Source organism: Anguilla anguilla, chromosome 5 (genome assembly GCF_013347855.1).
Source record: "Anguilla anguilla isolate fAngAng1 chromosome 5, fAngAng1.pri, whole genome shotgun sequence".
NCBI lineage: Eukaryota > Metazoa > Chordata > Actinopteri > Anguilliformes > Anguillidae > Anguilla > Anguilla anguilla.
This window is the reverse complement of record NC_049205.1, coordinates 55,132,764-55,141,106: the sequence shown is the minus strand read 5'-3', so window position 1 is coordinate 55,141,106 and position 8,343 is coordinate 55,132,764.

Genomic DNA, 8,343 nt, shown 5'->3' with positions numbered 1-8,343 from the left:
GAATGCAATGAGGATTTTGGAAGAGAATGATAGGGATAGGGATTGTAGAGTTTCTCTCATCTAGAGTTATTGGCTGGGTGTGCTAGCATCCAAATAATACCATTTGATAAGTTCAAAGCCATGTGAAAATCATGTTACATGTTAACAAGTTTGCATACATGTCGACTAAATAATGAACTAGATACATAATTTATTTTTGTATTTAACCATTTATTTACACACATATATAGTTAACTGGGACAACAAGCATTACATTTTCAATTTGGATGTTAATGTAACCAGTTATTTGCACCAGAGTTGGCTCAAAAACTAATATTTGTAGCCACTGAGTTTTGATCTGTAGTCCCTAACTGACCCTCAAACATGTACATTCATTATAATATAATTCATGTAAATGTTTGAGAGCTAATTAGGGGGAAAATACAAAAATAAACAAGAAAAATGATTTGAATAATTGGGCATCATATAATGATTATACGACTCCCATTATTCAAATCATTTGGCTTGTTTATTTTTGCTTGTTTATTATTGTTTGTATTTGTGAAATCTCACTAGTACACTGCCTGAAGTTGCATTTTAATGTACATTTTATTTTACCTCTTTCTACACATCGACTAGAAACCCAGAAATTGGTTGATGGATTGATAGAGTCAGAATGTTATCACTTGACTTATCACCAACATATTTTAAGGGGCCCAGTGCCATAGCTTTTCATGGGGCCAAGGATTCCTGGTAACGTTTCTGATCGATGATGCAAAAAAAGTAAGCATTACATGGAAACGAGCCAGAATTTCCTTTGACAAAAAAAATCTGAAACTTCTCATAAACAGACTTATCTATAATAGCACATTGGGTCCATCTAAAAGCATTGGCCAGTAGGGAGCAAGCTCCCAAGCATAATAAAACAAAAACAATTGGTGCCTTCTACTGCACAACGGGTGCATTAATGTGTTACTCAACACATCGGTGAGTGCTTTGATTAAGGAATAATGCTAGAATCAGTTCATGCTGAGCTAGGTATAATGCAGGATTCTTTCAGGCCAATCACTGTTCCCTCTGACTAATGTCTTATGACATACAGCTAGAGCCATCCCCCCCTTGCTCTGTACTCACAGACCGGTCAGTATTAGCTCAGTGTCGGTATCCTTCTGTCTTTCTCTTTTCACTGCCATTAGTTTGACACACATACTTTTAATTTCAGCTTACAGTTATTAATGCTTTTGTGCATGACAGGTGGCCGTTTTAATAAGTTGTCAGCTGCAGACAGGTTATTATTACTATGTCTTTTCGAAAGCAGAATGCAGAAAAAAATACTGCTGTGAGATCCATCCTGAGGCTTGTTTGATTAATGGCTATTAACCTAAAAATGATTTATAGCATTGAAATTAGAGCCTGTGGGAAAACGCAAGCCCTATGGGATCCAAGTATCTGTTCCAATGGGATCATTTCAATTTGACTTTCAAAGTTACAAAAATTTCAGTGTTCTCAACCACTCCTATTTGTATCTCAAAGGTGTAACCATATCAGTATTCCTATCTTTTTATTTATGGTATTAGCCTTTATGCGGTGTTCAGTCAGGGCAGTGAAAAACTGAACAAAGGCGATGTTTTTCAGGGTTCAAAAATAGCAGCCGACATCATGAAATCAGGAGGCATTATGAAGTCCACCAACCCGAACAAAGGCCTGTGATTGGTAGAAATAGTGGGGAGTAAATTCAGGCTTGTGACTGTAATTGCATAGTGGCAGATCTCATCATTGCCTCCTCAAAGGGCAACCTGGTACCTAATCAAAGACATTGTCCTGGTTGTGCCTGGCAAAAGCCTCCATAGCTCAACAGGCAATGGGTCATGGCAGGAGAACAAGGGGAAGAAATATTCCCCTTTCCCACTTTAATAGGGACCCCTAGTGAATCTGCACAATGTGACGTCATCACCATTATTAACCGAATACAAAGGCTCCTGGCCAAATTAAGCTGTCAGATGTCCAAAATGCCTCCTCTCCGTTTCTCCGGCACTGCGAAAGAGGCATCGGATTCGGCCTTGCATCTGCACCTGGCCCTGGCGTTCAGAAGAGAGGCAGCAGTGGCTTTTTTAAAGCACAGAGAGGGCTGTAGGCCCACGGAATGACAGAGTGGGGAGATTACAGTGACAACGGTGCAAATTTGAGAAATGCTGGTGAACGAGAGCCACGTGCCCGCCCCCCACTCACACACGCACGCACGCACGCTTACACGCACGCACGCACACAGGCACACACACACACACAGGCACATGCACACACAATGCCTGCACACACACGCACACATAATGCCTGTACACACCCACTTCTCCCAGTGCTAGGGGTGTAATTGAAAAGTTTGCGGAGGCCAGATGGAAGAACAAACGGAGGATCAATGGGTACGAGCAAAATGGAGCATAAAACGCGCCATGGTGTTTGCCTCAGAGACACAGAAATTATTATGGATTTTCTGTTTATTGACATTGACAGAACCCAGGATACATCTGCGCATTTTCACACCACACCACTGTCTCTCTCTCTCTCTCTCTCTCTCTCTCTCTCTCTCTCTCTCTCTCTCTCTTTCTCTCTCCTTTGTTACTTGAGGGATGTCTGAGGACTGCTTCTCCTGCTCCGCTCCACGTGTTTACATAAAACATCCCCACTGGGAGATTTCAAGCGTGGAAGCAACTTAATTATTAGGGGGAATTCTCCTTTGGGGCGTATCTCACAGATAATGTGTAATTTATAGTGCTGTCCAAACAGACGGTCCCCCTGAACCACACACACACACGCACATACACACACGCACGCATGTACACATGCATGCATGCATGCATACTCACCCACACCCACACACATACACACAAACACATTCATGTATGCACACTCACACACTCTCTCTCTCTCTCTCTCTCTCTCTCAAACAGACACACACACACACACAGGTACATACATGTACATGCATGTACAGTCACAGGCACATTAACACACATACATGCAGGCACATAATGCTGGACTCCTATCAGTACTAATTCTTTTCTGGGACATTAAACAAATGCTGCACGGGCCAAAATGATACTGAAACAGGACTTATAATGGCCCGCAGAGGCTGGCTCAGGATTTTATTAAACACATAAAAATGGAAACACGTTAATGCCTCTTAATATAATATCTCATTAAATGCTGAGCCAGGTGCCTCCCTCTCCCAGATTTAACTGGCCCAGGCAAAGATACAGAGAATGTGCAATGGTAGAGGGAGGAAAGGATGTACAGACACACACAAAGAAAAAGAGAATGAGCAGAACAGAGAAATAATAGAGGAGAGTGCACAGAAGAGTGAAAAGGTTTGCGGGGAAGGGGAGGGGAAGGGAGGGAAGAGATGGTCTGGACTGAGAATAAGAAGTGAGTGAAAGGAGGGGAAGAAAGGGAGGGAGATAAGAAGAGAGAGCAAAGCACACGGTAAGGGAGGAGAGGGAGGGAGAAAAGCAGAGAGAGACGGGAAAGGCAGAAGGAGAGTAGGAATGGACTAAAAACAGGAGGGTGAAGGAAGAAGAAACGGGTTCGATGGCTGATGCAGCAGACAAATAAGAATAAAAAAGCAGCATGATCCACAATGATCCTTTTCAAGGATGTGACTTCCTTAGCACAAACTCCAGCCATATCGTATTAATGAATTTTACACACTGTTGCCATAATATTGACAATGTCAGACATGAGTGGCATGAAAATAGTCAGTTTAGACATGACATTATACTTCCTACTTATTGTCTGTCTCTTGTTCTAAGGATTTGTAAATTCTTACTTATAATAAGTGATCTCTCTCTCTCTCTCTCTCTCTCTCTCTCTCTCTCTCTCTCTTTCTCTCTCTCTCTCTCTCCACACACACACAGCACTGCAGAATACCCAGCTATACCCAGCTTGGGGTCAATATCCCTGAGAGTATCAATGTAATGTCATGTACATTCAGCGTTAGTCACTGACTGGAGTTTAAACATCACATTAAATCATAGTAATAAGCTATTTAGAAATGAGCAAAGCTTTCATTCACACAAGATTCGCCCCAACAAAATTCTACTCATGCGGAAGGATTAAATGCTGAAATTGACATAGCTATCAAAACATGACAACTTATTATAATCCTCTTCCTTTGTGTCACAAACATAGCAGTTATATATTTGATGTGATGCAACACTCGCAACACATTATGTTGCTTTTACTCTCTCTTTCTGGTGAACTTTTGCATCCACTGTTATATATAAAATACCCGTTTATACGTTAACTCTTTGTTCTTGGTTTTTCTATAGCATTGCCATCCAGCCACTACAGGAGCCCTAGCATCCGACTGCGCATTAATTCACTTTTCTTTTCAGGCACTGCTGAACATTCTGTTGTTTTTCCTACCCAGAGGAACCGCAGACATACCGCTGGCCCGGAGTAACCCTCCGTTTGGCCACTCCATGGAAGCGTGGGTTGAAAGTTTGTTAATTGGCATTGCTGCGGGCACTCTCTCTCTCTCTCTCTCTCTCTCTCTCTGAAACGCGCTCATCTCTTTAAAAGCCTTTCCAGCGGGGCCGCGATGCCCCGCGTTCGCCGCTCTCCACATTAAAAAAACGGCGGCGCCCGTCGAGGGCCCCCGCACGCTCGTTAAGAGGGGAAAACAGAATTATCCCCCATCTTCATTCGATTTGGGAAACGGGCTACCGGGTCCACCATTTCCACCGGTAAGTACATCCCCCCCCCCACCCCCTTCTCGACAAAGCATTCAGAATCAAGTGGTGCCATCTCAGGAAGTGCCTTTTCTCGGCTAATCAGGCCAATTTGTTTTCCGAAGAGCCGCCACGAAGGAGTTACTAATGAAAAGGGCACTCGAGGCAATGCTGGAATTCACCGGCCTGGCCTCGCCGCTTTTTGTTAAGCGGCCTTCGGGGGCGAGAGCAACATTCCGAAACCTGCCCTCCATTTCCGTGGCGGCGGGGAGCGGCTCTCTCGAAGAGGATTGGTAGACATCGTGGAAAATCGCTGATGATGTTTGAAAGGTTGGGAAATTAAAGTAGAGAAACCTAACTCCGCACACTCAAATCAATGTTGTGTCAAGATCACTGGATGCATTTGGTCTAAGGCTGAATTCAGACCGGATCATTATTACATTACATTAGAGGCATTTAGCAGACGCTCTTATCCAGAGCGACGTACAACAAGCGCATCAGGCAATGCGGCAAAAACGGCAGTCCTCCCATTCATTTGAATGGGGGTAGTGCGTTTAGGCTGCGGCAGTGGGGACCGCGTGGGGTGCAAAAAAAAAACGCAGCGGCCGTGCGGGAAGGAGTGGAACCAGAATCAACTTTTGCCGTAACGCAACCCGATGTCACGCTGCGGTGGCCAATCACGTAAGCCGGCGATCAGAGTGGAAGACGCCCACGGGAAGAATAGCCTTGTTTAAATTACCATGGGGTTAAAGTTCACAACATGATGTCACACAAACGGGCCATGTAGTGACACGCCCACACCTCCGCACAACCCTGCGGGAAGGTGCCGCATTGCCTGATCTGGTCTGAATGCAGCCTAAGGCCTAAAACCACCCTCTCTCTCTCTCTCTCTCTCTCTCCCTCCACACACACACATTACAGGAACAGTTATGCACACAAGTACATGCACGCACACCCACACCAATACAGATGCATGCAATGCATAGATAAAATATGCATGCATTACTCTTACACTGAATACAATGCACACATGCACAGACAGTTAACATAATAACTGCCTCTTACTGTGAAGTTCTGTGACATTAAAAAAGGCCATAAAAGAACTTTATTGGCTGGATATTACCTTAGCTGGCAATGTACATTAAGACGCATTGCAAACTTCTGTACCCTGCAGATAAAATGGCTGATTCGCTTATAATTTGAGGCTATTCATCCTCTGTGGGCCTCAGTTAGGTCTTGAAACTGAATATTAAGGGGAAATTTAGTATTCCATTTTAATACTGAGAACAGAATATTTTCAGAAAATGAGATGCTTCGTGTCACATTTCATGGTCAGCAAACTTAATCTCCCGGAATTATTTGTTGCTGTTCCTCTAAATCTCTGGACATTGTTTTGTTTGTAGCCTGACGATAGGCTACACAATGTGCAGCCAACATTTTGTTTTCTTCAGGGGATTTTAAAAAATCAAGGAAGAGCTGCAGCATGCAAAGTCAGCAGGACAGAGAAAACCATATGCGCAGAGGGAAAAAAGCATCAGAGAGGTTTTGTGGAGTGGAATTTAAAATAAATTGAACCAGTGGTGGAATCGCTCTACACAATTTCCCTGTACAAGGTTGTTTAGAGGACGCAAACTCTTTTTTTATTCCTTGTTCAATAATTTGAAAAATAATTTGATCCAACTGAAGATTAATGACTCTCAACAAAGGAGACAAACAAATGTTAATATCAATTCTCATTTATCAAACTTTCCCTTGGTGACAGTTGTGGAGGTAACAGACAACACAGATAGTTTGAGGCGCGTCAATATACCCACCTCCAGATTAGGGAGCGTGTTTAAAGTACAAATAACAGGAAATTTAATCAATTTCTGGAAAGTAAAAAAAATTACTTATGCTAAAATATGAAATAACGGTGATACAATAAATCAGGGAGAAGGAAGGATCTTTACTCACCTCAGACTGCCAAAAATATTGGGTTCCTTCGGGCTGGATCGGTTCTGAGAACTGCATGGTTCCTTTGGGTTCTGGGAAATGGGTAGGCCTGAATAGATCGGAACCATCCCGGCTCAAGCCATCAAGGGGCAGGCTCAAGTGAGGACCTTGGGTCGTTTGTCCCGTGCAGGTTGGCAAACGGACGAAAGGTCGGTTGTTAACGATGGCGGGCGCCAGAGGGAAAAAGAACAGATGCGCCACGAGGAGAAACGACCGGTGGGCGTCGGCCAAACTCCCTCAACGCCGATTCTCCCTCAGCTGTCAGAAACATCCCTCAGCGTGCGTGCGAGCCTCACGGAAGGCAGCGCGGCAGAACGAACGCGGGAGCGCCGCAGGCGGAGGGCTGCGCGGTGGAAGGACGCTCCGATCGCTGCAGCCGCACAAATGCAGCTGACGCTGCCCGGCCGCGCTCTGCCCGCTCGCCGAAAGACCAACTTCTCAGAGGAGCATAATCGTAAATATTTTCTTTGCGACCCTCTCAGCTCCGCGTTGTTTTACACGTAACGTATGGTCCCTAGTATGAGAAGTGACAGATGAGCTTCTTTTTTTTATTCTCGTGTAATGGCTGGTGTACTTATAATTTTTGATTTTAGTACTACACTTAATCTGGGTTAAAACTAACATGCGTTAGGTTTAATCTAGCATTGCATTGCTTCCTCAGGATTTTCTTTACAAAGTGAATTTGGTCAAATTTAATTAATTAATTAATTTAAAGTTCATTTAAAAAACCTTTCCTGCCTTATAAGAGAGGAGAGTAAGTAAGAATGTTCCCTTTGCCTTTGGTAGAAGGAAAACAGATAATTTTCCATGACAAGATATGTGAACAAATGATATTTTGGCATATCACTGAAAGAGATGTTCTTTTTGCATATTGAAAGACAATAACCAGAGGAAGACACACAGAGACACTGTGTGTGAGTGTGTGTGTGTGTGTGTGTGGTCTGTGAGTGTGTGGACGGAGAGAGATAGAACTTATTTTTATTAAGAATTTAAGAATTTACAAAACCTTAGAACAAGAGACAGATAAATAGAAAATGTAAGCATTATGTCTACAAACATGATTTTCCATATTATGGCAACAGTGTGTAAAATCCACGAAGGAAAACAGCGTGAGAAAGAAAGAATGAACAAAAGAAAGAAAAAGACCAGAACTCCAAAGCAGTGATCATAATGGGAAATTCCCAGCAGCTTTCCATGAAAATGACCTTCATATAATGAGCTTCTCTTAAGGCCCCTGTCTATTCTGAGAAGGAGGGCTGTAATCTCCAGCAGCTCAGTGCAGTGTGAAATGATAGGTTGAGCTTCAGAGAGTTTCCCTTGGCTTGCTCTGAGAAATTAATAACAATGCATTATGGCCAGCATTGATTGGAGTGACCTATGCACATAAATACGGAGAGGAGGGATGTGTTGAAAAAATGAAACTTCAATGAAGAACTGATAATCCTGTTTTCATTATGGCCATAAGCATTATAAAACACATCCTGTTGTCTTAAATGCTGAGCATAGTCTTTAAGGCTGGTGGCACATACTAAGAAATCTTTTGAAACATTTCTTAGTGCGTATTTTTGAAGGGTGGCTTTGCCTGAATATTCTTTTTATCTGTTGCCCTATGGGCCAGATGAAAGGCTTTGTATCTCTTGTTTTTTGA